The sequence below is a fragment of the Mauremys mutica genome, chromosome 17, assembly GCF_020497125.1.
Source record: "Mauremys mutica isolate MM-2020 ecotype Southern chromosome 17, ASM2049712v1, whole genome shotgun sequence".
In the NCBI taxonomy this organism is placed as follows: domain Eukaryota; kingdom Metazoa; phylum Chordata; order Testudines; family Geoemydidae; genus Mauremys; species Mauremys mutica.
In genome coordinates, this window is record NC_059088.1 from 8,438,238 (window position 1) to 8,462,590 (window position 24,353).

The following is a 24,353-nucleotide window of genomic DNA, read 5'->3' on the forward strand; positions in this document are numbered from 1 at the left end:
CTGGGGGGGGGGGGGGCGATCCCGCCGGGCTGCGTCTCCATCCTGACGGTGTTTAACCCCAGGTTTGCCATGCTGGGTTTCCAGGAGCAGAGGCAGCTGTTGGCAGTACGGGGGCCATGACACACAGCACAGCAGCCAGAGTGCACCCAGGGGAAAGCCTCTCTGCAAAGCCTCCTGCTGCCTCCCTGCTTAGGGGGCAGAGCTGAGCCCCAGTGCGCTGGAAGTGGGGGGACGTGTCCAACCTCAGATGCAGCTGCTGCCTCGGACCCCCCTTGCCTCAGTTTCCCCATCTCCCCCCCCTCCAAAGTGCAAATCCTCCCTCCTCGGGTAATGAAATTCCTGATGAAACAGGAACCCACCATCCTTGGGGTCCTGGGATCCCAGCGCTGCCCCCACCCCTGCAGCACAGCGGGGAGGTGTTAGGCAGCCGGGTCGGACCCTGCTCTCCACCCCTTCCCCCAGTGCCAACCTGGGGTGACCCCGCTGGCTCCCCCAGCCCGGTTCAACCCAACCCCCACGTTAGCAGCTGCTCCCTTCGCCGCACGCCCGGGTTACGGCCCCCGGTGCCCTCTGCCTACGGCTGGCACCTGACCCAGCACAGCTGCCCCTATGGAGCCGAGCCCCGGGGGGGCAGGGGGCAGCCGGGGCCCTGCCTGCCCGGGGGGAGGGTGCCCAGCCACGTGCCCGTCTGTCCGGCCGTCGGTGCGGCTCAGAGCCGGGCTTTCCCCGCAGCTGCTTTGGAAACGGGACAAGTCCGATGGAAACGGAAAGAGCAGGAGGGGCTGGGGCCGGTTTAACTGCTGCAGACTCAGGGACGGGGATGCCTGCAGGGACCCCGGGATCCCGTCGGACCCCTGCGCAGCGCAGCCCCTCGCCCAGCCCCGGTACCAGCCCTGACGTCGGGCCGAGTCCCTGCCAGCCCCACAGCGCCGGCGACAGACTCCAGGGACAGCAAATCCCCTCGTTCAGCCGGCGAGTGCCCCAGGCCCCACACTGCAGGGGGAGGCGAAAACCCCCTGGGTCCCAGCCCCCACCCCCACCCCTCAGGGTCGCTGCTGGCCCAGTGCGGTGCTAGGGGGCGCTGTGCTGCAGGGAGCAGGGTGGGGGCTCAGCAGGGGGCACCGAGCCGCAGGGGTGGGGGCTCGGGGTGGGGGGAGCGCTGGGATCCCAGCAGGCCAAGGATGGGGGGTTCCTGTTTCATTCCCCGGGGAGGGTCAGCCGGGCTCACCAGCTTGGAAAGACTCTCCCCCCCTGTCACGGAGTGTGGGGGAGTCCGGCCCTGCACCCCTCTTCCCGGTCTCACAGTGACTCTCAGCCAGCCAGTAAAACAGAAGGTTTATTGAACAACAGGAACACAGGATACAGCCCAGCTTGTGTTCAGAGCCAGGACCCCTCGATCTGGCCTTTCTGGGGGGGGGTCAGGGTGCTTGGATCCCAGCCTAGGATCCCCTGAAACCCCACCACCCAGCTCCCAAAAACGAAGACTGACTCCACTTCCCACTTCCCTTTGTCTAGCTACAGCCAGAGGTGAGACCTCCCCTCCCCCAGGCCAGGCTCATGTTACAGCTGCATACCTGTCTCTGCCTACCAAGCACACAGACAGTCCCTATCCATCACACCCCCACCCCCCGCTTTCCCAGAATCAGCCCTGTGCCAGGAAAGGCTCCGGCTGGTTCGGTTTCCATCTGACTGGTGCATTCACAGGAGTTAGAGCAGCCAGACCCAGCTCGTCTCTCCCCCGTCCCGGCCGCGGTACGTGAGTCGGGTCGGGACCGAGGACACTTCTCTGGACACATTCGCTCCCCCGCAGCAGCACCCGAAGGACGACCAGGCCGCAGAGACGGGCAGCAGAGGGAGCGATAATCAGACAGACACGCTCCTAATGCCCCCCACCCTGTGAGCACCGCGGGCCGTTCTGGGCCCCCAGCTCCAGAACCATCCCTTCGAACCGGAAAAGGGGCCGGGACGGGCACCACACGGGGTGAAGGAGCTGGACCAGCTTCCGCCTGAGGAGACTGATCTGGGACTGTCCCGCTCGGGAAAGAGACGACGAAGGGGGCGAGCGAGGTCGGTAACACCACGGCTGGTGCAGAGCACGTGACCCCTTCCCATGCCAGGCGAACCGGGGCCACCCGCTGAAAGCAGCCCCCAGCCCATGTCCCCCCCCACTCAGGTGCATCGGCCAGGGCAGGTGGGGGGGCTGGACTCCCCACAGCAGCTCTGGCTTCTGGCCCGGGCAGGGGCAGGGTGTCGGGGAGAAGAGGGGCAGAGCCATTGGGGGAGTGGTGTAGTAAGAGGAGGCCCTAAGACATAAACCTTGGTATCAGAGGCCTGGTACGAGGCCTGAGGCCTAAACTAAAGTAATGGTCAAGACTTTGCTCACATAAAGCAAAGTGAAGCTGTGAGCCAGAGGCAGGCCCTGCTCACAGGAGCTGGCAAGGAAAGGGCTGATGCTGCAAGAAGATACGTACCTAAAAGGTCCTGGACACCAGAGATCAGAACATTCACACACTTGCACATTCCACACAGATAACAAAGAACAGCCTGGCCCGTCGCAATGACAGGGCCAAAAGGGGAATATGATGGCTAGAGTTGTTTTGATCGAACCAACATGTACAAGGTGAGAGGCGGCTCCTTACTCCGTAGAGAGGTTGAACCTTGCTGCGTAGAGGGGTTGCACCTCAATACGCTAGGTGTGGTGCTCTGCTCTCTCCAATGTTGATATCACTCGGCTGCGTGCGTGTGTTCCCTCTGTGTGCTGCCCCAGCTCTGCGCAGATAGCTGACACAGCAGACCCGGCGAGAACCCCCAATAACCACAGAGTCTAGTAAGATGCAAAGTCACGTCGACTAGGTTTATTGCGACCTCGGACACAATGGCAGTTCCCCGTAGATTACTTAGTCTACCGGGCATACTACGAGAAAGTGCCTCTTGGCAATGGACTCAGCTCAGTCAGTGGCGGGAGTTTCCACTGCCCCCTAGGCTGGACAAAGACACCGCCCCAGGGATGCCTTCTTATACACAGATACAAACAAGTTACACATCACACCTGATGTATTGAGGGGCCACCCCTCTACGCAGCAAGGTTAAACCTCTCTACGTATCAAGGTACTGCCTCTCACCTTGTACATGGGTAACGCCGGTCCCGAGGTGCCTGGGCTGTCGGTCACGAGGACTCCTCGGTGTTCTTATAAACAGGTTCTCGGTGGTTTTCACCCTGGGATGGTTCTGCAGGATCCCTTTTTATTGAAACAAATGCAAAAGTGCTAAATGGAGGAACATGTCTTCAGATTGGCTCATCTTGTAAAGTGGTTATTGCTTTACCAGCCGTAATCTACCTTTCACTGCCACTTGTTAAAACGTGGGGGAAGAAGCAATCGTCTCCTCTCCGATCCACGGGCTCCCAGACGCTGGTTTTGCTGCTGCTTCAAACTGTCCTCGCGGAAACACACTCTGTTCTTTCAACCTTTTTTCTCTAAACAAGCAACCAAATGTATCACAGCACAAGCACCCAACATCCCCCCTCTTCAAACACAAACAATTATCAATTATTTTTTCAAAATGTCCGACAGCAGCAAACCTCTACACCAACGGAAACGGGGATGGAGGGCGGGACATGGAGCGTGGAAACCTGTCAAAAATACATGGTGATGAACACCATCGAGCCGTGTACTCCTGAGGTTATTTTGCCACTGCGTTTTGAAGGCCTCGAGTCCTCAGAAGAATTACAATAGGCACAAATCCGGAGTTGTTAATAGCATAACAGAGGAGGTGACCGTGCACCCCCGGGTTTGTATTCTAAGCCTGTTTTTAATGGCGGTTTCAATGATTTACCACCACTGCGGTTTTGGAAATGTGGGAAAACACCGGCAACATGGTTTTGTGATCTCAAACCCCCCATCCCCTTGTTGCCGGCCGAAATGGCCCGAGGGGGGGGGCAACAGTGGGGTTCGTTGCCCGGTGTGCGTCACACTAATTAACACACCAGGGTGAAGAAGCAAACCAAGTTTATTTGAGCTCAAAAAAAGGTGCCAGGGAGAAAAAGCATCTCAAATCGTGCACCCCCGCACGCAGGGGGGGCCCCAGCATTTATACCCCCCTTGTTTTTCCCCCTCCCTCCCCTCCCCCTTGCAACAGTTACACTTAACACTATAATGTAGCTTGTTAGATCTGTTCTCATTCGCATGTTTATCTATGGCCTTCACAGCACAGACGCATGCAGACTTTCCTCCCCCTTCTCCCCCGTCTTACTGCCGCTTTTTGCTGTTTCGAGCTGTACTGCCTAAGACAGCTGACACATTTTGCTTGCTGTTTGTTAGCATTTTAGGCTGGTTAAAGTTCACAGCATGGAAGAACTTTGGTTCACTCAGGCCCAGAGTCACAACTTTGGTTCACTTAGGCCTAGGGACACCACCACGGCTACACCTCTGCAGAGAATTGTATAGGTCGTCATGGGCCCCAGCAAGGTACGCGTACCAACAGGACACTAGTTTTACATTTGTTACATCCAGACACGGGTATTTTAAGTGTGGGCACCGGTGACCCTAAAATTAGTGTTTCCCCTATTATGTTGTATTTGTTGCCTGTTTAATATAATTGTTGTGTTGAATATATTTTTATGTGTTGTGTTATTTCTTGGAAGTCTCCAACTATCTGGCAAGTAAGTGGGGATTCCTCTGTAGTTAGAATTTTCCGCCCCAGCTGCCCTGGTGACCCTGCCAGGAAGGAGCGAGGGGGGTCAGGCACCGCCGACTAATTTCATAACCAAAAAAGAAAAAAGATTCACCCTACTGAGTGGGTGGCGGGATCCAAAAGAACCCAGACCTGTCCATCAGAGCATGTAAGCGGATTGCCATTAAAGGAGGTAATCAGGTGGAGAGGGGCGGTACATTGTCTTTTAAACTCAGACCTTATATACACCCCTGCTGTCTTCCTGGGAAATTACGTAAATTCCCAGCATGGATTACCAGAAGAGGCTTGTGACTTGGTGTGAGCTGGAGGTGGCTGACCCTGAACACCATTTCCTGCTCACGAATGGACCCACTGAATGGGAAGTTAGAAGAATTGAAGAGGAGATTGCTAATGTTAAAGAATGGGGAACCTGTGTGGTTTGGAGTCAGATGCAAGCAAAAGGGGAAGCTACTTTATCCCTTCTTGTAGAGAGCAAGATTATACTGTCTACTGTGGTGACTCCCCATGTAATTCTGCCAGATGGAGAGAAGGATGGATGGAAGGTGACCATACAAGCACAATCACGTTTTCCCTCCTCACCTGCCCCACCATCTGAAACTATCAATTTTCAGTCCAAATTGAGAGACTTTCTTAGGCAGGAAGGGAAGACCATGAGTGAATTAAGGACTCTTTTGGGAAGTAGTCCTGTGCCTCCCTCCAGTTCTACGGACCAAATAATTTTTGCTATGGGACAAGCAATAGGGGAGTCCATAAAGACAGCATATGAATCGGGTCCTTACAGAAAGCTGAAGTTCTTTTCAGGTATTAAACCAGTGCCTGTAGGGGAAGATAACTATGACACTTGGAGGTATCAACTAAATCAGGTGATGCAGGAATGACAATGTAGTGAGGCTGAAAAGAGGAAACGTGTTGCAGAAAGCCTGCGAGGACCTGCAGGGAATGTAATCTGTGCATTAAAGGCCAGCAAGCCGGCTGCCACTGTTGATGACTATCTCTCGGCCATGGAGGATGCCTTTGGGAGCCTAGAGACAGGGGAAGACCTCTACTTTCAATTTCGTTCCTGTTACCAACAGCCAGGTGAAAAACTATCTTCCTATCTTCACAGATCGTCCCTTCAGCTGTGCATCCGCCGTAAAGGCATTGAGAGGAGCAAGGAACACCGAGTACGACTAGAACAGGTCATACGAGGTGCCGTTTATGATGACTTCCTAATTATGAAATTGAAAGTTGTAGACCGCTTGGACAGTCCTCCATTATTCCATCAATTGCTGCGAGAAGTCCGGGAGGAGGAGGAAAAGAGAACTGTTAGAGAAAGGAATAAGATCTCAGTGAGCAGGACCGTTGCTCCTAACAAACTGAAGGAAGATCCTTGTCTGTCCACCACTGAGGACCTCCATCAACAGCTTAAAACCCTGACAGCACAGCTCACGGAATTGATGACGAGTAAGATGCCTCGGGGGTCACTCAGCGAAATTCTTCCACCAACTTTGACAGAAAGAAAGTATCATAGAATCATAGAATCTCAGGGCTGGAAGGGACCTCAGGAGGTATCTAGTCCAACCCCCTGCTCAAAGCAGGACCAACCCCAACTAAATCATCCCATCCAGGGCTTTGTCAAGCCTGACCTTGAAGACCTCTAAGGAAGGAGATTCCACCACCTCCCTAGGTAACCCATTCCAGTTCCTCACCACCCTCCTAGTGAAAAAGTTTTTCCTAATGTACCCTTCTTTTCGCCCAGGAAGAGGAGACCCCAACAGAGAACTTGTAAAGAAAACCTTGGCAACCCTCCCAAGGAACAAGAGATTCTGCTACCGATGTGGTGAGGATGGGCACATTTCCACCCAGTGTGACAACTCGAGGAATGAAGAGAAGGTAGCACAACGAAAAAGGGAGCTACAGGGAAACTCCCAAGGGTCCCAGTAATGGAGCATACTGGGAGCCGTCACAGGCCGAGCTCCACTAAGTTGTGTTATGAACAGCCTTCCTGGAGCCCATTCCCAGAGGGATTGATAGGCCCAGCAGCGGTAGTTAATGTGATGGTAGAAGGAATTCCTTGTAGGGCCCTGCTGGACAGTGGATCTCAGGTCACCATTATTACTAGAGAATTCCATCGGCAATTCCTGCCTCAAGTGAAGATCTGTCCTCTAGAGGGACTGGCAATATGGGGCCTTAGCAATGCTAGTTATCCGTACGATGGGTATGTACTAGTGACTCTAAGTTTTCTTGCAGAACTGGCTGGATGTCTCCAGGAATGTGATACTCTGGCTTTGATTTGTCCTGAGATGCAAAATTCTGATGGCATTCCCATATTGACTGGAACCAACAGCAGCATGTTCCAGTCTTTGGACACTCTTTGGGGTCGTTTGGGCCAGAAGACCCCAGGCATGGTTCACCCTCCAGGGCGAGAGCCGAACCTGGGCAAATCCCGGATGTATTATGACCATGATAGCTCTGTCGATGACTCACTAGGGAAAGTTGTAAGAGTATCCAAAGCGGTTTTGTCCATACCTCCACATGGTGAGATTGACTTGAGAGGGAAACTTGAGAAGCACAGTCGCAGCCTTCCTCCTACAGTGATGATGGAGCCTTCTGATGGAGATAACCTCCCTAGTGGTCTGATGGTTCAGAGAGGTTTATTATCCTTACCACAAATGGAGGAAGCTGGCATTGTGGTAAGAGTAAAAAATGAAACCAACCATCCCATAGCCATCAGGAAAGGAATGGTGTTGGCACGATTGTATAGGGTAGAGAGTGTCGTAAGCCCCTCTCCTCCCAGGAGTTGAGGAGAGGGAGAAGCCATTTTGAGGGAGGCTGGGTTCGCCTCCAGCTCCCCTGGTGAGACCAGTCCCCACATGGTCACCGCTGCTAGTCCAGGGCTGATTCCTGCCTGAGGAGGATCCCTGCCAGCGGACAGCAGCCCCTGGAATCGTCCAGCGTCCTCCTCAACCCTGAAGATCATTTGTGGAGTTCGTGAGTGCCTTGTCTTTAGCTAGTTAGTCAGGGAATTTGTTTTGGGGACCCTCTACTCCCTGAACTGTGTCCTCAAGCCAGGGAGTGAGGGTTTGAGGATTTTATAATCTACCGCTCATTACACCTGTGGAGGGATTCACCACCTCCTCCCACTTGTGGGTCCTTTGGGCTGCACTGAACCCAGTCAGCCACACGGCTGTTGCCGGCCCAAAGCGCCCGAGGAGGGGCAACAGTGGGGTTCGTTGCCCGGTGTGCGTCGCACTAATTAACACACCAGGGTGGAGAACAAACCAAGTTTATTTGAGCCCAAATAAGGTGGCAGGGAGAAAAAGCATCTCAAATCCTGCACCCCCGCACGCGGGGGGGTCCCAGCATTTATACCCCCCTTGTTTTTCCTCCTCCCTCCCCCCCCTTGCAACAGTTACACTTAACACTCTAATGTAGCTTGTTAGAACTGTTCTCATTCGCATGTTTATCTATGGCCTTCACAGCACAGACGCATGCAGACTTTCCTCCCCCTTCTCCCCCGTCTTACTGCCGCTTTTTGCTGTTTCGAGCTGTACTGCCTAAGACAGCTGACAGTGACACATTTTGCTTGCTGTTTGTTAGCATTTTAGGCTGGTTAAAGTTCACAGCATGGAAGAACTTTGGTTCACTCAGGCCCAGAGTCACAACTTTGGTTCACTTAGGCCTAGGGATACCACCACGGCTACACCTCTGCAGAAAATTGTATAGGTCGTCAAGGGCCCCAGCAAGGTACGCGTACCAACAGGACACTAGTTTTACATTTGTTACATCCAGACACGGGTATTTTAAGTGTGGGCACCGGTGACCCTAAAATTAGTGTTTCCCCTGTTATGTTGTATTTGTTGCCTGTTTAATATAATTGTTGTGTTGAATATATTTTTATGTGTTGTGTTATTTCTTGGAAGTCTCCAACTATCTGGCAAGTAAGTGGGGATTCCTCTGTAGTTAGAATTTTCCGCCCCAGCTGCCCTGGTGACCCTGCCAGGAAGGAGCGAGGGGGGTCAGGCACCGCCGACTAATTTCATAACCAAAAAAGAAAAAAGATTCACCCTACTGAGTGGGTGGCGGGATCCAAAAGAACCCAGACCTGTCCATCAGAGCATGTAAGCGGATTGCCATTAAAGGAGGTAATCAGGTGGAGAGGGGCGCTACATTGCTCACCAGGGGAGATGGAGGCGAACCCAGCCTCCCTCCAAATGGCTTCTCCCTCTCCTCAACTCCCTGGGAGGGGCATCTCCCCTCCCTAGTGGCTGCTGGGCAGACTCTGAGTTTGCCTTGGCTCCTCCTCCCTGAGCTGCCAGCAGACAGAGCTCCAGGAATCTATGTAATCTCCTTGGGGGTTACACTTAGTTAATAAGAATTGGCTGTAGCATGTATTTTGGGTGAGATCTGAGTTATAATTGAACCTGGGTATGTGGCTGATCCTTTGGGATTGGAAGAACCTTTTCTTTTATATGGTGAAGTAAGATTATTCAGGAATCATCATCATATCTGACAGGTGTGTCTGGACAGAGGCCTGAGGCTGGGCACTTTAAGGGAACTGCAAGGTTTTGGACTTCTGAGTAACCAGTGAGGTACTATAGAAACTGTTTTGTGCTGGTTGGTAAATCTAAGTATTGGAATAACCACCAGTGTCTGGGGTTGGTCTGCCCCGTTCTATTTGCAGTTCACCCTGATTGAGTGACCTCAGCTGGCTTCCATGGGCAGCACTGTCACAGTGGCGTAGTCATGCAAGGATCCACAGAACCAGGTCAATTAAGCTTTGGGTCAGAACGCCACGCTGTCCAAATTCGAATTTTGGCATTGAGAGTTTGGTTGGTTAAAGATCAGTGACCATGAGCCAGAAAGCATCAGCAGAAGCCATGAAACTGCAAGCCCTGATGGACAGCCTGCAGTTTGAACATGAGCAAAAACTGGCAGAAATTTGAATGAGAGAGAAGCAGCCTTGGCCGAGCTGGAGAAAGAGGCTGCTGAAAGAGAGAAGAAAAAGCTCGTAAGGGGCGTCTGGAGCTGCTGGCTGCTGAGGAGAAAGCTTGACAAAGGCAACAGGAGACGGAGACGGCCAAGCTGCAGCTCCAAGCAATGAAAGAGCAGAGAAAGTCATCACTACCTGATACTCCACATACCCACCGCCACAAGAAAAACTGGGAAAGGATGTAGAATCATAGAATCATAGTGTCCCTGCCAGCAGGTATATGGGATCTTGGGGAGCAATTATCACATGGGTGGGGTGCCAATTAATTTCTTTATTAAAGGAAAAAGGAAGTGGTGGGAATTTAACAATGAAATACAATGGGATGGGGTGTATAGGGTGTTTACAATAGACAATGATGGTGGGGGGGTTCTTATTGAACAGTGTAGGGAGTTCTAACAGTGGGGTACAGTAAGTGGGGTTTAGCACAATGGGATACAGTACAGTTAATAAGCAACTCAACTTTATATAGGAACAGCTCTAGATACAGTGTGGAATGTAAAACATACCAAAAAGAGATGCAGAATAAAATGGTAGCTTCTATATAGAATGGTCAACAATCTTAGATAGAATGTATTAAGTGGTTGGTGGCCTTATACACAATGTAACACAATTGGCGATGAGAATAGTTCAGAGGGTGATGCAGACGCAGGGGGAAAAAGCAGCAAAAACCTTATCTATCCTCTAACTTAATCAAACTTATATAAAATGACAAGCATCTTCTACAAAGTAACAAAACAGGTACAGAATACAATCAGGCAATGACTTTTTAAATCTATCTTAACCAATAACTAGGCAAAACAACAAATATCACAATTCTAAGCAAACTATAACAAGCAGCTATATGGAGCAACAAAACAATGAACTATAGCAAGGCAGGTGAGAGTTACAAGCTTTATAATCTTAACAAACTATGACTTATTAAACTAAAGAAACAAAACCTATGATGCACCTTATGCTATGGGGAAGTTACAGAGGGCAGAGTGGTATGTGCCCCAGAATACAGCTCCCAAGACAGCCCCCAAGGAAGCCAAGGGAGGTGGCTGCAGCAGTGGATACTGCTGAAAACAGTGAGTCCAAGGCAAAGCCCACAGGAGCAGAGCTTAGCAGCAGCACAAACTTACTTTTAGTGGCAGAGTGCCACAGAGTTTAAGAGAGAGGTTTTAAAACACAGACCAAGGTTTAGCTTGAGTCTGTGTGCTGGGGAGACAGAGCCAGCAGCTAAAAATAATAAAATAAAAGTATAGAAAGTTTCACAGAGGGATTCTTATCAGCCCCCAAGGCAGCAGCAGAGGAAGAAGCAGCAAAAACATCAGAAGGCTCGGTATAGTCTAGATAATCAGGAGATCTCTCAGGCAGCAATTCGTTCTTCGTGGGGGGGGGGTCAAAAAACGGGGGTACGCTCAAAAATAAAATGAGAACGGAGAAAGGACCCCCAGAACCCCCTGGCTGATCAGACCAGGCAGCAATGCAGGAACCTTTCTAAAGTCTGTTCAGAAAATGTCTGTTTATAAAGGCAAACCTAGGCAGCTTCCCGCCAGTAACTCTGATTGGCTCCCCCTCTTACAGGGAGGAGAGCAGGCAGGGAAAAACTGCAGGTACATGCCTGGGCAGAGTCCTGTGCAATAGGTGACTCAAAAGCACATGAGGTCTATGACTCATGCCCAGGATCTTAAAACACAATAGATCTTGCAGCTCTGGACAGAGCCTACCCTACACCAAGCCCAGGTTTTAACAAGGTGATAACAGGACTAACCCTTTGAACAGGGCAGTGGTCCCACTTAGCACAAGTGGCCATCCCTTTGAGAAGGGCAATGGCTCTTGTTAAACAACTTAAGGGGCCCTCCCTTTGAGAAGGGCAGAGGCCCTGGTAAACAACTTAACAGCCAGGGAGGGGCGGCCACAGAGGAGAACAAGAACAAAATGGAGTAAGGGGACAGCTTTAAGAACAAAATGGAGCTGTAACAGACACATAGAATCTCAGGGTTGGAAGGGACCTCAGGAGGTATCTAGTCCAACCCCCTGCTCAAAGCAGGACCAAACCGAACTAAATCATCCCATCCAGGGCTTTGTCAAGCCTGAACTTAAAGACCTCTAAGGAAGGAGATTCCACCACCTCCCTAGGTAACGCATTCCAGTTCCTCACCACCCTACTAGTGAAAAAGTTTTTCCTAATGTCCAACCTAAACCTCCCCCTCTGCAACTTGAGACCATTACTCCTTGTTCTGTCATCTTCTACCACTGAGAACAGTATAGATCCATCCTCCTTGGAACCCCCTTTCAGGTAGTTGAAAGCAGCTATCAAATCCCCCCTCATTCTTCTCTTCTGCAGGCTAAACAATCCCAGTTCCCTCAGCCTCTCCTCATAAGTCATGTGCTCCAGCCCCCTAATCATTTTTGTTGGCCTCCGCTGGACTCTCTCCAATTTATCCACATCCTTCTTGTAGTGTGGGGCCCAAAACTGGACCCAGTATCCAGATGAGGCCTCACCAGTGCTGAGTAGAGGGGAATGATCACATCCCTCGATCTGCTGGAAATGCCCCTACTTATACAACTCAAAATGCCATTAGCCTTCTTGGCAACAAGGGCACACTGCTGACTCATATTCAGCTTTTTGTCCACTGTAACCCCTAGGTCCTTTTCTGCAGAACTGCTGCCCAGCCATTCGGTCCCTAGTCTGTAGCAGCGCCTGGGATTCTGCCGTCCTAAGTGCAGGACTCTGCAGTTGTCTTTGTTGAACCTCATCATATTTCTTTTGGCCCAATCCTCTAATTTGTCTAGGTCCCTCTGTATCCTATCCCTACCCTCCAGCGTATCAACCACTCCTCCCAGTTTAGTGTCATCTGCAAACTTGCTAAGGGTGCAGTCCACACCATCCTCCAGATCGTTAATGAAGATATTGAACAAAACCGGCCCCAGCACCGACCCTTGGGGCACTCCGCTTGATACCGGCTGCCAACTAGACATGGAACCATTGATCACTACCCGTTGAGCCCGACCATCTAGCCAGTTTTCTATCCACCTTACCGTCCATTCATCCAGCCCATACTTCTTTAACTTGCTGGCAAGAATACTGCAGAGTGCAGCTGTCTGGGAGCTGACCTTGTCTGTGAAGACAGAGGCAAAAAAAGCATTGAGTACACTAGCTTTCTCCACATCCTCTGTCACTAGGTTCCCTCCCTCATTCAGCAAGGGGCCCACACTTTCCTTGACTTTCATTGCTAACATACCTGAAGAAACCCTTCTTGTTACTCCTAACATCTCCGGCTAGCTGCAACTCCAAGTGTGATTTGGCCTTCCTGATTTCACTCCTGCATGCCTGGGCAATACTTTTATACTCCTCCCTGGTTATTTGTCCAATCTTCCACTTCTTGTAAGCTGTTTTTTTGTGTTTAAGACGAGCAAGGATTTCACTGTTAAGCCAAGCTGGTCGCCTGCCATATTTACTTTTCTTCCTACACATTGGGATGGTTTGTTCCTGCAACCTCAATAAGGATTCTTTAAAATACACCCAGCTTTCCTCGACTCCTTTCCCCGTCATGTTATTCTCCCAGGGGACCTTGCCCATCAGTTCCCTGAGGGAGTCGAAGTCTGCTTTTCTGAAGTCCTGTTCTGAAGTTCTGTTCTACTGCTCTCCTTTCTTCCTTGTGTCAGGATCCTGAACTCGACCATCTCATGGTCACTGCCTCCCAGGTTCCCATCCACTATTGCTTCCTCTACTATTTCTTCCCTGTTTGTGAGCAGCAGGTCAAGAAGAGCTTTTCCCCTAGTTGGTTCCTCCAGCACTTGCACCAGGAAATTGTCCCCTACTCTTTCCAGAAACTTCCTGGATTGTCTGTGCACCGCTGTATTGCTCTCCCAGCAGATATCGGGGTGATTAAAGTCTCCCATGAGAACCAGGGCCTGTGATCTAGCAACTTCTGCTAGTTGCTGGAAGAAAGCCTCGTCCACCTCATCCCCCTGGTCTGGTGGTCTGTAGCAGACTCCCACCACGACATTACCCGTGTTGTTCATACTTCTAAATTTAATCCAGAGACTCTCAGGTTTTTCTGCAGTTTCATACTGGAGCTCTGAGCAGTCATACTGCTCTCTTACATACAACGCAACCCCCCACCTTTTCTGCCCTTCCTATCCTTCCTGAACAGTTTATATCCATCCATGACAGTGCTCCAGGCATGTGAGTTATCCCACCAAGTCTCTGTTATTCCAATTACATCATAATTCCTTGACTGTGCCAGGACTTCTAGTTCTCCCTGCTTGTTCCCCAGGCTTCTTGCATTTGTGTATAGGCATGTAAGATAACTCACTGATTGTCCTGGTGTCCCAGTATGGGGCAGGAGCCCTCCCCTCTTGCACTCACCTACTTGTGCTTTCTCCCGATATCCCACTTCCCCACTTACCTCGGGGCTTTGGTCTCCTTCCCCCGGTGAGCCTAGTTTAAAGCCCTCCTCACTAGGTTAGCCAGCCTGCTTGCAAAGATGCTCTTCCCTCTCTTCGTGAGGTGGAGCCCGTCTCTGCCTAGCAATCCTTCTTGGAAGACCATCCCATTGTCAAATAATCCAAACCCTTCTCTCCGACACCATCTGCGTAGCCATTCGTTGATTTCCACGATTTGACGGTCTCTACCCTGGCCTTTTCCTGCCACAGGGAGGATAGACGAGAACACCACTTGTGCCTCAAACTCCTTTATCCTTCTTCCCAGAGCCATGTAGTCTGCAGTGATACGCTCAAGGTCATAATACAAGAACTAGGGGTCACCAAATGAAATTAATAGGCAGCAGGTTTAAAACAAATAAAAGGAAGTTCTTCTTCACGCAGCGCACAGTCAACTTGTGGAACTCCTTACCTGAGGAGGTTGTGAAGGCTAGGACTATAACAATGTTTAAAAGGGGACTGGATAAATTCATGGAGGCTAAGTCCATAAATGGCTATTAGCCAGGATGGGTAAGAATGGTGTCCCTAGCCTCTGTTCGTCAGAGAATGGAGATGGATGGCAGGAGAGAGATCACTTGATCATTGCCTGTTAGGTTCACTCCCTCAGGGGCACCTGGCATTGGCCACTGTCGGTAGACAGATACTGGGCTAGATGGACCTTTGGTCTGACCCGGTACGGCCTTTCTTATGTTCTTATGTTCTTATGTTCTTATTCTTGGCAGTATCATTGGTGCCCACGTGGAGAAGCAGGAAGGGGTAGCGATCCGAGGGCTTGATGAGTCTCGGCAGCCTCTCCGTCACATCGTGAATCCTAGCCCCTGGCAAGCAGCACACCTCTCGGTTTTCCCGGTCAGGGCGGCAGATAGATGACTCAGTCCCCCTGAGGAGAGAGTCCCCGATCACCACCACCCTCTTCCTCCTCCTCTTGGGAGTGGTGGCCGTGGAACCCCCATCCCTAGGACGGTGCATCTCATGCCTTCCAATCAGTGGAGTCTCCTTCTGCTCTGTTCCCTCAGATGTATCATCCACTCCACTCTCGGCACTAGTACCTGCGGAGAGAACATGAAAACGGTTGCTCACCTGCATCTGTGTTTCTGGTACTTGGATGTTTCTGGTTCTCTTTCCTCTTCTGGAAGTCACATGCCGCCAATTATCCTCGCTGGCCTTCTGTCCCCGCTGCGTAGCCTGCTCTGAATCTTCAGAACATTGTGCCCGCTGAAGCTGATCCTGACGTCTATCCAGGAAATCCTCATTTTCTTTTATGGAACGCAGGGTTGATATTCGTTTCTCCAGACCTTGAATCTTCTCTTCCAATATGGAGATCAGCTTGCACTTTGTACAGACAAAGTCGCTTCTATCCTGTGGAAGGAAGATAGACATGGCGCATCCTGTGCAGGTCACAACAGCGGATCGCTCAGCATCCATCGTCTCTTCCATCTAAGAGCTTCCTTACTTGTGGCAGAAGCTACTCAGAGAAACCTGCGAGTGGGGGGCCTCCGTAGGCTCTCTCCAGGCGAACTCCCAGGCAAATGCCTTCTGTTTGCCTCTCTGCTGTTCGCTGCTCAGCTGGTTCGCAGCTGACTGCCTTTTTATAACAGTCAGGCCCAGCTGGAACAAAGCACTCCCAATTCACACTGTTCAAACAAGCAATCAAACAATCAAGCACACGGTCAAACTGCCAAACTGTCCCCTCAACAGACACTCAGATACTCACCAGCGCAGTCCCCCTAATGCAGCACTTAGCGTACCTCTGCTCAGTTAATATTTTGGGTGAGATCTGAGTTATAATTGAACCTGGGTATGTGGCTGATCCTTTGGGATTGGAAGAACCTTTTCTTTTATATGGTGAAGTAAGATTATTCAGGAATCATCATCATATCTGACAGGTGTGTCTGGACGGAGGCCTGAGGCTGGGCACTTTAAGGGAACTGCATTGTTTGAACTTCTGAGTAACCAGTGAGGTGCTACAGAAGCTGTTCTGTGCTGGTTGGTAAATCTAAGGGCTTGGCTACACTTGCAGATGTGCAGTGCTGGGAGTTACAGCTGTCTTCGTACAGCTGTGTAGGGAAAGCGCTGGAGTGTGGCCACACTGACAGCTACCAGCACTGCAGTGTGGCCACATTTGTAGCATTTGCAGCGCTGTTGGGAGTGGTGCATTATGGGCAGCTATCCCACAGAGCACCTCGTCCCATTCTGGCACCGTGGGTTGTGGGAAGGGGGCGGAGGGGGCAGGTCATTCCGCTTCCTGTCCCAATGCCCCGTGATGCATCGCTTCACATCCCAGCAGTCACAGTTTTTCCGTCCACGTTTGGTACCATTGTGACTCTCCCAACGGTTTCTGTGCAGCGCAATTTCTGTGGGAAATGGAGCCCGAGCTGCTGAGGAATATGCTGATGAGTGTCGCCAGCACATCATGTTTGGCAGTTGAGCTATTCCTTCAGCTCCAAAGTGACAGTGAGGAGTCCGACGATGATGATATCGAGTCGCCTGAGGCGTGTGACACTAAATTGCTTGTGGCATTCAGGGAAATGCTCAGCACCGTGGAACGCCGCTTTTGGGCTCGGGAAACAAGCACTGAGTGGTGGGATCACATCGTCATGCAAGTCTGGGATGACGAGCAGTGGCTGCAGAACTTTCGGATGAGAAAAGCCACTTTCATAGTACTGTGTGCTGAGCTCGCCTCCACCCTACGGCGCAAGGACACGAGATTGAGAGCTGCCCTGACGGTGGAAAAGCGGGTGGCTATTGCAATCTGGAAGCTGGCAACTCCAGACAGCTACCGATTGGTCGGGAACCAGTTTGGAGTGGGAAAGTCGACCGTTGGAATCATTTTGATGCAAGTTTGCAGGGCCATTAATTGCATCCTGCTAAGAAGAACCGTAATTCTGGGGAACGTGCAGGACATTGTGGATGGCTTTGCACAAATGGGTTTCCCTAACTGTGGAGGGGCGATAGATGGGACGCATATTCTTATTCTGGCCCCCCCCCCCACCTAGCATCCTAGTACGTTAATCGGAAAGGGTATTTCTCTATGGTTCTGCAGGCGCTTGTGGCTCACCGTGGGCGTTTCATTGACATTTACACAGGCTGGCCTGGAAAGGTGCATGATGCACGCATCTTTCGGAACAGTGGCCTGTTCAGGAAGATGCAGCCGGGACTTTTTTCCCAGACAGGAAGATCACAGTAGGGGACGTCGAAATGCCCATTGTGATCCTTGGAGACCTCGCTTACCCGTTACTGCCTTGGCTCATGAAACCCTATACAGGGAACCTTGACAGGAGCAAGGACCGGTTCAACTACAGGCTGAGCCGGTGCCGAATGACTGTGGAGTGTGCTTTTGGCCGTTTAAAAGCTCGCTGGCGATCTCTGTATGGGAAGCTAGACTTGGGGGAAAGCAGCATCCCTGCGGTTATATCCGCGTGCTGTACCCTCCATAATATTTGTGAAGGGAAGGGTGAAACATTCAGACAGGCGTGGACCGCTGAGTTTCAACGCCTGGAGGCTGAATTTGCACAGCCAGAGAACAGGGCTACTAGAGAGGCCCAGTACAGGGCTACAAGGATTAGGGATGCCTTGAGGGAGGAATTTGAGGCTGAAAACCAACAGTAATGTTTGCTGCCTTGCATGGGAGTGAAGTGCAGTGGTTACAATGTTAGTAGGAATCTGTTTTTCCTAAAATGATTTGCAGTGCCTGTTTCTTTACTGGGCTACGGTATCTTTCAATTTCTGCAATAATAAAGACTGTTTTCAAAGCCAAGAATTCATTTATTGAAAAGAAAATAACTTCCTTGACAGACACACAACATTTTGGGAACCTAAAAGGGCAGGGGGGTGGGTTGGTGAACTGTACAGTCACAGGTTTGAATATGTCCTGTCTGGAGTGCTGTGCAATGACTGCTGCACTTCAGGGTGCATATACTGCATGGTGATGGGGGTTGAGTGCAGAGGGTAAGGGTCGTAGTTCTCAGGGCTGGTTGGTGAACGTACAGGTGTTGGAGGCAGCTGGTGGAGGTAAGAACCTGGATGCTGGGGAAGGGGGTTTGGAGCTGACATTGGGGCACAAGGGAAAGAGCTTTGGGACGGGGGTGGGGGCCGGCACGGTAGTGCTCTGCCTGCATGGCTACGAGTGACTGGATAGAGTCCGCTTGGCGCACCAGGTTGCTTATCAGCTGCTTTGTGCTTTTCTTCTTAGCCGCTGCGTTTCTCTGGCGGATCCTGCTTTCCCTTTCCCTTCTGTCCTGCAGGTTTTATCTCCAGTCCTGCTCTTTCTTACTCTCTCTGGCAGACTGATCCATAACTGCTTTCAGCAGGTCTTCTTTGCTTTTTCGTGGCTTCTTCCTGAGGTTTTGTAGCCTCTGAGCAGTCGATGATACAGGCAGTCCAGTAGTCAAGGACACTTTTCGAAAGGCGAAAATGGCAACAGTTAACAGAGGCAGCATTGTTTATAATCTCATCCAGACAGTTATTCCCACACAGTGAAGGAGTTTACAGTCTTCACTTTAGCATACTTTTCCCATACCAAACAGAGCACACAGAACCCAACAGGAGCCACGAAATGGTGAGTAAGGGGGACTGATTGCTTCAGGGATGTGCAGGGGTTTCTGTGTGTTGGGGACAGCAAACAGCTGCAGGGGACACCTACACTGAACAGTCTCCCAACATTTTCCACAGGAGTTGATCCTGGAAGATATCTCGCTGCTGTGGGTCACCTGGGAAGAGCGGAAGGGTCTTCTACAGCGATGCGGATTCCGCCCTGGCCCCTATGCAGCTTGTCTCTATGCAGCAATGGTCCCCCCACCCTTCGCGGCACAGTGGCACGGACGTGTTAGCCTGACTGGGACAAGGACCACAGTGGCTCTCCCTATAAACTTGCGCAGGTGCATTGCCCACGCTCTGGCTGAAACTTTTGAAGAGATTACCGAGGCCGATTACCACGACGTGATAGACCACATCAATGGGCTATTCCACATCTAGGCATGCATGCATGCAGCCCTAACCTCCCGTCCTCTCCCAAAACATTTCCATCCTGAAAATAGAAGCCGCTTACTGGTAATCCGCTCCTCTGCTTGTCCTTCACCAAGTACCGGCTGCTGTGCCTGGCTACCTTCCTCCTGGCTTGAGAAGAGCTCCTGGCTGCATGCCTCCTGGGACTCCGGGGTGTCTCCCCCCACCCCAGTACCCTCACTCTCGGTTTCCTCCCCCCCCTTCTTCTCCTCCTCTTCCCGCTCTGAAGTGTCCATCATGGTCCTCGGACTAGCAGTGGGGTCACCTCCAAGTATCGTGTCCAGCTCCTTGTAAAAATGGCAGGTCGTGGGGGCAGCACCGGAGCGGTGGTTACCCTTGCGGGCTTTGCAATAGGCACTACGCAGCTCCTTTACTTTAACCCTGCACTGCAGCGCGTCCCAGTCATGGCCCCTTTCCAGCATGGCCTTTGATACCTGGGCAAAGGTATTGTTGGTGTCATTAGGCATAACCCTAGGTAACTCAGGAGGGTGGAAAACCGTAAGTGTCAATAAAGCCTTCCTGTACTAGGCCTGAATGAACTAAAGTCACTCCATGTCTGACCAAAGCCTTTCCATGTTTGAACTTTAATCGACCTAACAGGCCAGCAACAGAGAATGGTTATCAGTTGCAACACCTGCACCAGAAGGTAATAATGAGGCCTGCTTGCTCCTGGCTAAGGGGCAAAATAACAGATCAAAGAAAGTAAAACAAGATAACGATTCACAGAAGAGTTACTAACGAGCTAGATTGGTTGCTGCCAAGTATGACTTAACTGCTTAATGTAATTGCTACTGCAAAGTGTATCTGCTACATGGGAATGAAAGGTGGGGAGAGAGGGGGAGTGGGGGGGATAGAAGAAGCTTAGTTAAAGTTATGTATAAAAAAAGAAAAGCTGCTTGTAGGGGGTGCTTGATTTGAGACGTGTCTGTCTCCTGGTATCGCTTTGAGATCTCAAATAAACTTTGTCTGCTTCTCCACCTTGGTGTGTTTATTGGAGCGAAGCACACCGGGCAACGAACCCCCACTGTTGCTGTCCTCGGGCCTCTGTGCCGGCAACAGTTTTGGTGTCCCTGGGTGGGCTCGAGGCAAAATTGTGCCTTGCCCGGACTCCTCCAATGGCGGCGGACGATGGTCACAGCCGACGCCCAGCGCGCACCGGTGCCTTTACCGGGGGCCTCGGCAGAGACGCGTCAGGCCGACCTTGGAAGACACAATGGTGCAACGCGCTCAAGTAGTGGAGAAGCTGTTGCGGGCGACGTTGAGGAACTGGTCCCATGGATAAGGTAGGAACAGTCCAGTGGTGTGGACTTTTGCCTGTTAGGACCTGGGGACGCCCAGTGTCTCCGTATCCCTAGAGTTTGGGGCAGGGATAGAGTTCGGGGCAGGCAGGGCAGGGTGTACACCCTTAGAATGCATTCTAGTTTGTATGGAGAGCTCTTGTAAAAATCCCCCATTATATGCCCCAGAGCTGCACTGGGAGGAGAACTGCCCATGGGGACGTCTGTCTCTGTTGGGCTCATGCCATCTGAACTTATTGACTGTGCAGCAAGATAAGATGCATCGTGGTAATAGGAAATAATGGCCTTGGTGTGTGTGTGTGTGTGTGTGTCTATACCAGTGTGAGTGACTGTTACCGGAAGACGCCCAGAGTACCCTGTGAAGCAAAAGCTCGTGACCAGGACTACTCTAACGCAAGCCCAGTAACTAGGGATCTTTAGGAGATCTGACCCACGGTGGGCTGACTCAGCCTGGCATCATCCGGCGAGGAAGCTACCTGGGTCTAGGAGCATGTGAACCCATCTTCCCTCCCCTTTACTTTCTGTGTGGGCTACTGACAGTCTGATCATCTCACTGGACGCAATCAGAGTAAGCGGCGCCATCTCCCAGAGACTAGCCGACGCTCTTTGCTGAAGGGAGGTGTAGGAGAGTCGTGGTCACCCTCGTTAGTCTCTCTTGTGTGAGTGCCCTGTAGGGAGAGATCCTTAGTTTATGAGCCGCTAGTGTGGACAGGGCACCCTCTCTGTGTGTGTAAGTGGAAAATGGGGGAGGGACAGTCTAAATATTCCACCCCACCCCCTAAGGGTACCCCAGCATATTACATGTACGTACATTATGGTCCTAAAACCTGCAGGTATTTAGAGAATTGGAATCTTTACACATGTGAAGATCCATCTAAACAATGCCCGTTAGAAGGTACCTTCAATCTAGATAAGATCATACATCTCAGGGGAGCTTTTAATCACCAAAGAAGAGCCTCTGACACAGTGTGAGCAATTTGTCTAGGAACGGGTTAATTTGAAATTCAGCTTGGCCCAGAGATAAAGAGAAAGTTGCTCTGCGTTCAAGTTCAAAAATAAACGCAGACTATGCTAAGTGCAAAGAAAAACTGCTTTTGGCCACAGCTGGCTGTGAAAAAAATATAGACAGAGGCAAACCAAAGGCAATACAAGTTACAGAACTGAGATTACATTTGCAAAGCTTAACTGTCCAGTGAGATCCAACAGTGCCTTTGCGACCCCGGAGCCGGTGTGGCTTGGTGACACTGGAGAAGCCACATGCAGCTGATCTGGACTGGAATCTCTGAAAGAGACACGGCAGGAGATTCCAGGGTGTAAAAGAACAGCCCTCCCAAGAGCGGAAGCATGTTGGAAATTCTGGACAAGCTGTATACAGGATAATCTCCCGTACACCTATTCCCCTTCTCTGGACGTTATACACAGTCTGGACATGTGTGAGTATTAAAGTGGCTTAGGGCTTGGGGCAGTCATGTTTTTTTTCCTGAGTGATGTGGGAGTGTTCCCAACACTCTCCATTGTTGTTTTATTATTTTTAATGAAGCTTTAAAATTCGGTTATATGGTGTGTTTTCTTTATCTTCCCACAACGTCCTGCAGTGTCAGCCTGATCACCTGACATGAGGAATAAATTGGTAACAGAAATTTGTCACAGTTTGCCAAGCAATTAAGACTGGGGGAGCCTTGCAGAATTTACACCATCGATTTGTTTTACCCTTGTCATTTTATGTTTGCTTTGTTTGGTACTGTTGATGTTATATGTTGAGGATTGCATGATTAAAGGTGAGCCTACTCTCAGCCGCAGTAAGTCTGAGAACTGGAGAGGGGTTTAGCATTCCTCTCTCCACCCTGGTTGACCAGGAAGGGTGGCATGTGGATCTACCCCCCGTCATAGCAAGACTGGGCAATAAAGTAGTTGGAGAAAAGGGAGGACTCGGGTAGTCTTGTAAGTAAAAATGTTTAAGGGAAAAGACCAGAAGGGTGGGGGCTAGTTGAGAAGCCCACCCTCCTAGCTAAACTGGTAGTGGAACAAGTTAGTGCCCATGGAAGGAAGCGAAAAGAGCAGGAGCAGGATCAGGCGAGCAGGCAACAAACAGAGAGATTGGAAACCAGGTTGGAAACTTTTGAGGGTGTAGTGGAAGAAAGGAGTAAGTAAGTATAAGCATGGGGATTTCAAATACCCAGGAGGATATTTGAAATAGTGATTTGAATTGATAAGTGATATAAGGGAGATAAGCAAGTGATTTAAGGGAGAGTGAAGAGTTAACACTGTAGTTGCTGGAGGGAACAGCAGTTGAACCTTGTAAAAATGCTAAAGAGAAAAAATTCTTGGTGTTTTTAAAATGTTTGTAAATAAATTCAGGCAAAAAAATTATTAAATTGCAATCATTTGGCTATGAACAATTTAGTTGAATTAGCTAAAGAATGTATACAGTGCTATGTAATTGAAATTTTATTAGGCACTATAAGTGGTGATGTTTTCTTTCAGTATTTAAAAGCAGGAGTTAAAAGTAAAAAGCAAGCCAGAAAGCAACTGTATTAATGCAAATTATCTAACTGATAAGGTAGAAGCCACTGAAACCTGGGCTGCCTATAAAACACATACAAGAAAATATGGGGTAATTCCCCTGTTTTGCCTGAAATCAACAAGGGTATTTGTATATTTTAAGCGATGATTGACTGCCCAGAAGGGGTAGACCTCTGTTTTTGTCTTTCAAATAATCAGAAAAAACTGATGCCAGCTGAACAGCATTCAACATACCATGCATTTACTGGCACAATAAAAATTATGTTTTGTGTTCTATGTTCTGTCTTGTGGTGTTTGTCTCGTGGCCAGAATTGTTTTGTTTAATATTTTCATGGGATGGTCTGGTTTGAAATCAAGCGGAAGGGTTGGATTGGAATGCAGATACTTGTTTTGTTCAACTTAGAATACAAAGTGTTTGGATACATCAAAAAATGTGATATATTAAAGTCTAATACATTTCCTTAAGTAGGAGAAAGAAACTTCATTGGCCAAGTCTTTTAATTGAAAATTGTTATTAAAATTTGCATACCAACAGTCTTTGGAAGCAAGGACATGAAAAGTTAACCCACTAGCCATATTGTACATGGGATCCTTCTGGCTACCTCAGACTTCTAGCCACAGGGCTGGGGATGGTGGGAAGCTATTGGACTAGAGGTTGTATTGAATGAACTCATCAAAGTGGGTGTGCTTGTCCTGGCTTGTTGCTCCCAATCTCTGTAATAAGGTTATTTTAGTAGAAGGGTATATGTGGCATACATTGAATAATAAGACCAATGTACTGTATAACGGCAATGTGTATGTGTTCATTGTTAAAAAAAAGGTGTATAAGTAAAAAGTAAGTTTCCTTTGTAGGTTAACAAGGCCAAAAAGGGAGGCTTGAATGTGCCCAAGCAGTTGTAAAATCTGAAAAACACTGCCAGGCACTAATGAAATGTGTTAGGTTTCTTTTCTCACAGGTAAAGAAGCGCTACCCAAAGACCCTAGCAGCCCTGCCACTCCTTGGAACCAGGAGACTGGATCAATGTAAAGATCCACCAACGAAAGACTGCTTTGGCTCCATGCTGGAAAGGCCCTTATTAAGTCCTGCTGACTACCGACACCGCTGTGAAGTGCCAAAGACTGACTGCTTGAACCCATGATTCTCACTGCAAAAAGACCCCTCCACCTCAGGAAAATTCTCCTACTGATGATTAGCCTATTCCTTCTTCTAGCTCTATTGTGCCTTCTGGACAGCAGGGAAAAAGGACAAGGTAAAGTGCTAGTAACCTCTCCCTTGTCCACTGACAGATCTACTGTTCCTTTAAACTTTTCTAGAAAAAGCAAAACCATTACAGGGTGATGTGCTGGTAACCTCTCCTCTGTAGGATGCTAAACCACGACTGTTTCGGGAAAAAAAGATGGAACACTCACTCCACTGACATTGCCAAAGTCCA

The 24,353-nt window shown here is 49.9% G+C and overlaps 1 protein-coding gene across 1 annotated transcript in view; it reads left to right on the forward strand.

Moving 5' to 3' along the window:
* LOC123351454 (guanylate-binding protein 1-like) overlaps positions 1 to 24,353 on the forward strand; it is a 292,158-nt gene that overhangs the window by 251,017 nt on the left and 16,788 nt on the right. The window lies entirely within an intron of this gene.